Raw genomic sequence first — 7,797 nt, forward strand, 5'->3', positions numbered from 1 at the left:
TTTGAAACCTTAGCACGGCGATTTTCTCGTTTGTCTGGTGTGCTAGTTCTTTGGAACCTTAGCACGGCGATTTTCTCGTTTGTCTATTACAACAAGTTCTACTATGATAAGATGTGTCTGGCTCCAATGATGGAGGGACGAGGACGGCGACTCGCCTTCAGCTCACTCAGGGTCTGTAGTCGTCGCTACATTGTCCAGAAATCTATTTGTAGTTTTTTATACTACTATTAATGATTATTAAAAAAATTGTGAAACACGGTACATACCTAGACGCTCACATATACACGCATACACTCACCCCTATGAACGCACGCCGAAAGATTGCGTCCAAGAAACTTCATTCGACGGGTCTTGAGATTGACGAAGTCACTACAGGCGTCTCGCTATCGATGGGAACGTCGCCTCCCACTGGAAAATATTCCACCTTTAATGAGACATCAAAGTGTCAAACTTGGGATTTGAGCTCTAGTAGGCTGGGGGTGTCACTGCCCTTCTAACCACAACCAGATGTTAGAGCATCTCCAGCCGTCTCCCCGACGAGGCCTCCAGGACGCCTTTTTTCATCCGGATGGACGACAACGGCCCAGTCGCATCCCCGGCTCCTCGATTTCGTCCGGATTAGGCCTTTCATGCGTCCGGAGAGCCCAGGTCATCCCCGCCCCCCCCCCGGGGAGCGCTCGGGGACTCCGGACGAGAGAAAAGCGCGGAAACCGTCTGGTGGCCCCGACCTGTCGGCGACAATGGCCTGGGTTTCTACAGCAATACCCTTGTCTTCCCGATCTACAGCAATACCCTCGTCGAACGAAAGTTTTGAACTCTCAAGTGGTGCAACATAGACAAATTATATATAATTCAAATAAACATAAAAATTACATATAAAAACTCTAAAAATAACTTAAACTACTTCTTCTTCCTAGATGGCCCCGCCTCATCGTCGTGGAGGCGACGCTTCCGGCTCGTTACCTCCTCGTCGGAGGAAGTTGAGTCCTCCTCGCCGTCAGCGTCCTCAGCCTCTTCCTCCTCCTACTCCTCATCCTCCTCGGCCTCTTCCTCGGCCTGCTCCTCGGCCTCTTCGTCCTCCTCCTCGTCGTCATCCCATCGTCCTCGCTGGCCGGCGGGGGGAAATCGTCGCTGCTGGACGATGCAGCTTGATCCCACCAATGGCGCCATCCAGGCGGCTTCCCCTCGTTGTCGGTGTCCGATGGCCAAGAGAGATCGCTCATGGTTGACAGAGGAGAGAATAGATGAATGGCGTCGGCCGTCGGAAATCGTATATGTAGGTCTCTCGACGAAGAGAGCGGCGGTTGCTCTCCCGCACTTAAGAGACTTAAAGTGTTCTTATCGTAGGAGAACCACGGTCTCTCGTCGGTGGGAGGGTTTTGTCCTTTGTTAGATTGTTTTCAATGTCTTTTTCGGAATGGTGAGGTACATCTTGAAGTTAGAAAAAGGTTCTCCCCCCTATCCTCACTTTAATGGTGCGTCTAGCATCGACGGAGTACGCATAGAGTTGTGTTCCTGGTAGATCTCCTAGGATCCGATCGGTTGTCGTGTTTGTTGGTGTGGTTTCAGGTCAATCTTTTCCAGTCTACAGTTTTCATCTTTGTCAACGGTTGTTGTCTGGTGCGCTAGTCCTTTGGAACCTTAGCACGGCGATTTCTCGTTTGTCTGGTGCGCTAGTCCTTTGAAACCTTAGCACGACGACTAAAGTATCAAACTTGAGGTTTGAATTCTGGTGTCACTGCCCTCTAACCACTCAACCACATGTTAGGTTGCTAGAAAAAAAAATTAAAAAGTGCTCATGTTATGTGCCGCGCTACAGGATGATCACGTCCTAGGATTTCCCGGACCAGTTCAGCACGTTGAGCACAGGGGCTGCACATAACTTTGTGCCTGGATCGTACGTGCACGTGCGACCCTGCAGGCCCATTGAATAGTCCATTCTCGAAACTAGCGGGTGGCGAATATTGACGACGTGATTGGTAGGCTGCACGCCTGCGCCCACTTTTATGCCAACGGGCTTCAGGTAAGGTTCTGTGACAAGCCAACGGGAGAAGGGTCAATGTATAGATTTCAATCGGTTAACGTCAATGTTCTACCTAGTGATCAACTACTACCTCAATCCATGTTTATAGGTCTTGCGAACTTTAACTGTCACGTCCCGAGACCTTGCCTATACTACAACTAGTTCGGTCATGTCAAAATAGAAATCAACCAACCACTATCTATTTTTCCATGGCTAGTTGGCTATACCTATAACAATCTAATCTAGTCATAGAAATTTAGAAATCAAACAACAAGCATACTTACAAAAATATATTTCTACCGATGACTATTCACAAAATTAGGATATACCCATTTTTCCCGTATATCCTAACCTAGAGCTCTGATACCATTTTAACTGTCACGCTCCGAGAACTAAACCTAGAGCTCTCATATCACTTTAACTGTCACACCTCGAGATCTTGTCTATACTACAACTAGTTCGGTCATCCCAAAATAGAAATCAACCACTATCTATTTTTCCAAGGCTAGTTGGCTATACCTATAACAAATCTAATCTAGTCATAGAAATTAGAAATCAAACAACATCCCTAGATCACTAATTTACCTAACATAATACAAGATATATATATACTACCAAATATACAGGAAATCTACTTTGGCTCATAGGTGCAAATGCACCTACAATTCAAAATCATATTTCAAAATGTCTAATTTCTGAAAAAAAATATCAGGGTGTACATCCACACATTCTATGTTCGCACACGATGTTTGGCGGAAAAATATTATTTGTTGTGGCCAATGTAAAAAAACAATTTCCGGGACTCCAAAATAGCTTTTAACGAGACCTTTTTTTTATCCTTTTTACATAGTGCACACACAATGTTTTTTCCTGCCATACTTTTGTGAGCTAACATAGAATGTGAGGAAGTTTATTGCAAAAAATATAAATATTTTTAAATAAATTTATTTTTTATTTTTTATAATAGGTGCATCTAGACCTATGAACCAAAACACCATGTCACCGGACGATCAGTGCATAATGAAATTTATATGTTATACTCCCTCCATCCCAAAATGTAAGGCATCTAAGGATTGGTCAAAAGTCTGCTAACTTTGACCAAATACTTAGAAAAATATATTTACATCTACAATATCGAATGAACATATTAATAAAATATACTTTATGGTGAATCTATTCATGTTGATACAGTATTGTAAATATTTATATTTTTGTGTATAAACTTGGTCAAACTTAAAAAACATTGACTTTTGACTAATTCTTAGACGCCTTACATTTTGGGACGGAGGGAGTACTTTCTAATGGTATAATTTTTATATTGTAAAACTTATATTATACTAATGAAATTGATGATTTTGGGATACGGCGTAGGCCCTCTAACAATTACGATCCCCTATTTAGATAATAAAGTGCTAGCATGACAACATAATAACTTACGAAAGGCGCAAGGCTCATGTCACCGGGACGATCGGTGCATAAATCTAGTGGTGTTATAACAATTACTAGTTTATAAGATAGTTTATAAGAGCAACTCTAACAGATCCCATAAAACAGCTAAAACTGTAAAATTTCAGTGAGTGTATAGTTTTGGCTCGATTTTGAATATCGATCAGATCCTGTAAAATAGTCATGGACCTGTAAATGTTTTAGAGACCACTGAAAATGCGAGCCTCCCACCATTATATATATACAGATCAAAGGGTAGTGTATAGGCCCAAAACTGGCCAGAATTTTCATCTATACTCCCGCGCCGCCGTACGTTCAACCGCCTCCAACCGTCGATTCCTCGCGGCTTCGGCAAAATCATCTACCGTGTAAGATTTCACCATCAAATTCCAATTCCGGCAAATTCCTGGCCAATATCTGGCGAGTTGCGTCGATACTGATCATTCAGGTGAGCTCCGGTGAGGCAAGCCACCATGTGTGGCGAGGCCACCGGCCAGGCGCGGGCGGCGCATCTAGGAGGGCCCCAAGCACGGGCAGCATGCCCCCCTAGTGCGTGCGGCGTGGCACTATGTGCGGGTGATGTCCATAATTATAGGGAATATATAGGGGATCGTTGAAATCTTTGATGGAAAGCATTACCCAAATAATTCGACTCAAGTGGAACACAAGAATATCAATAAGATTTTAGCAATTGAGATGCCATTCTCAACCACACCTGTATATCAATAAACTCACAAAGCAAGTGGTGATATAATATAGTTATGCATAATAACCAAGAGAATTTGCATAACAATTGTCCTGTCTTCCCATTTCATCGGGGCCAATTTGGAACTACATGCAATTAAGGTATTATCATTTCAAATAGCCTAGAACAAAGCACCAACACTTCATGAACACACAATATCCTCAAACTATCACATATTTCCATTATATTTTCCTAACTGACACTTTAGGGTTCGCAGGTTCAACATAATAATAAGCAATACACTATGCAGATAATACCAGACTCATACATATGATGGGGAAATAAAAGTTTTGTACTAAAATCTTGTCACCGGAGCCCTAGCAACAAGAATTAAATATAGCAAAGGTATACCAACACTCATACATGAATATCCTCAAGACAAATATGCCAAATCTTGATACTCATCAAATCCCCATTCACCTCACATGCCTACAGAGAACTACTCACACATGGTGATGGAGAGTGAGTACATGGTTGTTGGTGATGACGTTGGTGGAGGTGATGGTGAAGAAGACCTCGAAATCCCCCTCTTCAGCGTAGAGAGCAGTACCAATCTAACCCACGAAACAAAGATCATGGATGTGGCGGCGCTCTGTTTTGCAAAAAGCTCCGTGCTCTTGGCCAGGTAGATTTGTAGGGTATATATGGGGGTACGTGAAAGAAGGAGGTGAGGCGACACTCGAGGGTTAGATTGGTCCTGCTCTTTTGGGCCACTGATCCTCTTACCCATGTGGTACACCCTATGCAGTGGGGTGCGCCACTGATCCTCTTTTGGGTCTCGTGGCCCCTCTCGTGTGATTTCAAAGCTCTAGGTCCCTTGTTTTGGCGAGAAACTTCCATGGTATTTTCCTCGATTTTATTTCCTGCGAAAGCAGACTGAATTTATTTTTTTGCTAAAAACAGTGTCAGATTCAGCAGCTTTACCCAAGTTCGGTGAGATTCCGAAGCAAATCATTGAGCGGAGTGCTTAGAAAGAGTAGATATATTTGAGATGTATCAGTGGGCGACGGGCGGCAGGGGGAGCAGCCATGCACGGCCAGGAGGGCCCAGGCACGAGCAGCACGCACCCCACTACAAGAAATATGTTAAGTAGTGACCTTCTTACGGTGACCACGGATAAATTGGTCATAATTGTATGGCCGTTTCGCAAAAAATGGTCCTAAGTCGTTTGGGAGGGTCCAAACCCTAAAACATTGCAACCATTTTAAATAGAAAGTTCGTAATTTCCTTACACGAAAAGGTCTTAAAGAAAATAACACGGTCTATGTTCTTATCTTTAACTAATTACGACCAATTAAAATGGTCATGGTTTATAATTCGCGATGCTTTAAAATAACTCTCAATCGACAAGTGGCAGGCCGGCTGGCGACTCATGCGGGGCGAAGGGTGGTTGCGTCCTGGGAAGAAGAAGGTGGGAAAAAAACTGACATGTGAACCTCTTTTTTTGTGAAAGAGATATATATTAATTAAACCATGGAATTACAATCTCGCCGACAAAGCATCGGAATGTTTTCCCACCTTAGCCAGATCTCATAACGCATCACTACTGGCACACTCAGGCACCACATATTCCCGCGACAAAGTGGAATTTACATTGCATTGTAGGCCATATTGAGCTAAATCATGGGCAGCTTTATTTGTAACGGGATTGCTATACCTTACTAAGCACAAAGAAAACCACGTTCTACTCTTAATCTTTAGATCTTCAATGATCGCTGCCTCTTTTGAGAAGTCTGCTTTCCTGCTACTCAACGACATGACAAGCATTTGTCCATCTGTTTCAAACTCAGCTCTAATCTTCAAAGATATTGTTTTATGGTTCCCTTTTACGGGATCTGATCTACGCGAGCACGAAACAAGACTGAATTAGAATTTTTGGTACCTTGTACTACCTTTTTTTACGGATTGCGAAATACGGGATCTCCTAGAGATGTTCTAGGTGGATGATCATACCAGATTTGTTGGCTCTCTTTAAATGGTATGTTCGCCCTAAGCTGGGCCATTTAGCTGTATGTGGAATAGCTTTTACTAGCCTCCAAAAAGTTACTACCTACGGTTTCAAATATTTTTTAATAAAGGACATATATTAATATCAAGAAGAAACCAATTACGTTTAGGTTCTGCAACAATATAATGTTGAGAACAGGTCGAGACAACAACGATGCACACAACCAAAAACAAAAAAGCAAACCAAGTAATTAGGGACTCGCAATATTAGGAACACTACTGCAATAGCAGTATCATGATTAGATTGTGTCCTTCAATATGCTCCAAGTCGATGGTGATGCTACCGATATTCTTGCAAGGTACATCATCATCGCAGAGACGAAGACGTAACCAAGAAAAACCACAGATTCTCTTTTTTTTTTATCTATCTCTACTATATGTAATGCTACCTATAGACATGATGTATTAGACGTGTATTGAAATATAATTGAGATTGGGTACCATACCTCCATGAGTGTTAAGCTAAACACACATCTGGTGTGGGTACTACTGGTTGATGTGCGAAATAAGATGAACAGATACGACTAGAAACACAAAATGTTTGTGACCGTACGAAACTCTTTTGGCGTATTACCTACCCTTGCATAGTGGCGGTTAGGTTTATCATGTGTGACATGCCATTTTAGCCGTGCGTGACGGCCTGATCTGTACTAGTGTATGAAGTATCATCTTCTCTTCATCTTTTGCTTCCATCGTCCATTCCCCACTTTTGCCATCACTTAGTGGTTTCGAACTCATGCCATTGAGCTAATTCTCTGCCCTTTTGAGCGGAACCACTATGACATACCCACCTCCACCGGCACCCATAGTAATCGATGCGATATGTCAGGAGTAAATGTTCTACTTCATGATTGACTGATTGTGTAGCCTCCCATTTTCACAAACCTACCCAAGTATGTTGTGCTCCCTACCACTGCTATATATGCCAACAAGCTATAGGAAGTTCACCCAAAAATTGTTATTGTGTGCAGGGAAGAATTGCCTCATGTATTGGAAGACACTAGCCTCAGCTGTGTTCAATAAGTTAATAATCCTGACAAAAAATGGTAAATAAGAAATCTAAAATAACTATCAATGATCTTGCCGTGGCCAAACACAACTAATTTGAGCCTGAAAATAAAAGGATCGTATGCCGTACCAAGAGGGGGGTAAATAGGCGCTACCCAATTTTTAGTTCTTTTTAAATTAAGGCTTGACACAAAGGTAAATTCTCTAGATATGCAACTATGTGAATTTACCTAGATGACAATATACACAACTAAGCAAGATATAGTAATGCAATAAAAGATAGAGGTAACTGAGTGTGGAGCACGCGGAGACACAAGTGATGATTCTCGTAGTTCTTTCCTTTTGAGGGGAAGTATGTCTGCGTTAGAGGGGTTTGGTCGCCACAAAGGCCTCACCCTATTCTCCGGTGAGCAATGCCACAAAAGCCTAGCTCACTTGTCTACAAAGAACTTCCTTGAGGCGGAAATCGGCCCTTTATAAGGTTCTTGGGGCACACATCCACACTTGAATTGGAGGCTCCCAATAGCTGTAACAACAGAACAACAACAAGATCAAATCAAGTCACAAC

The sequence above is a fragment of the Lolium rigidum genome, chromosome 6 (assembly GCF_022539505.1).
Source record: "Lolium rigidum isolate FL_2022 chromosome 6, APGP_CSIRO_Lrig_0.1, whole genome shotgun sequence".
NCBI classification, from domain to species: Eukaryota; Viridiplantae; Streptophyta; class Magnoliopsida; order Poales; family Poaceae; genus Lolium; species Lolium rigidum.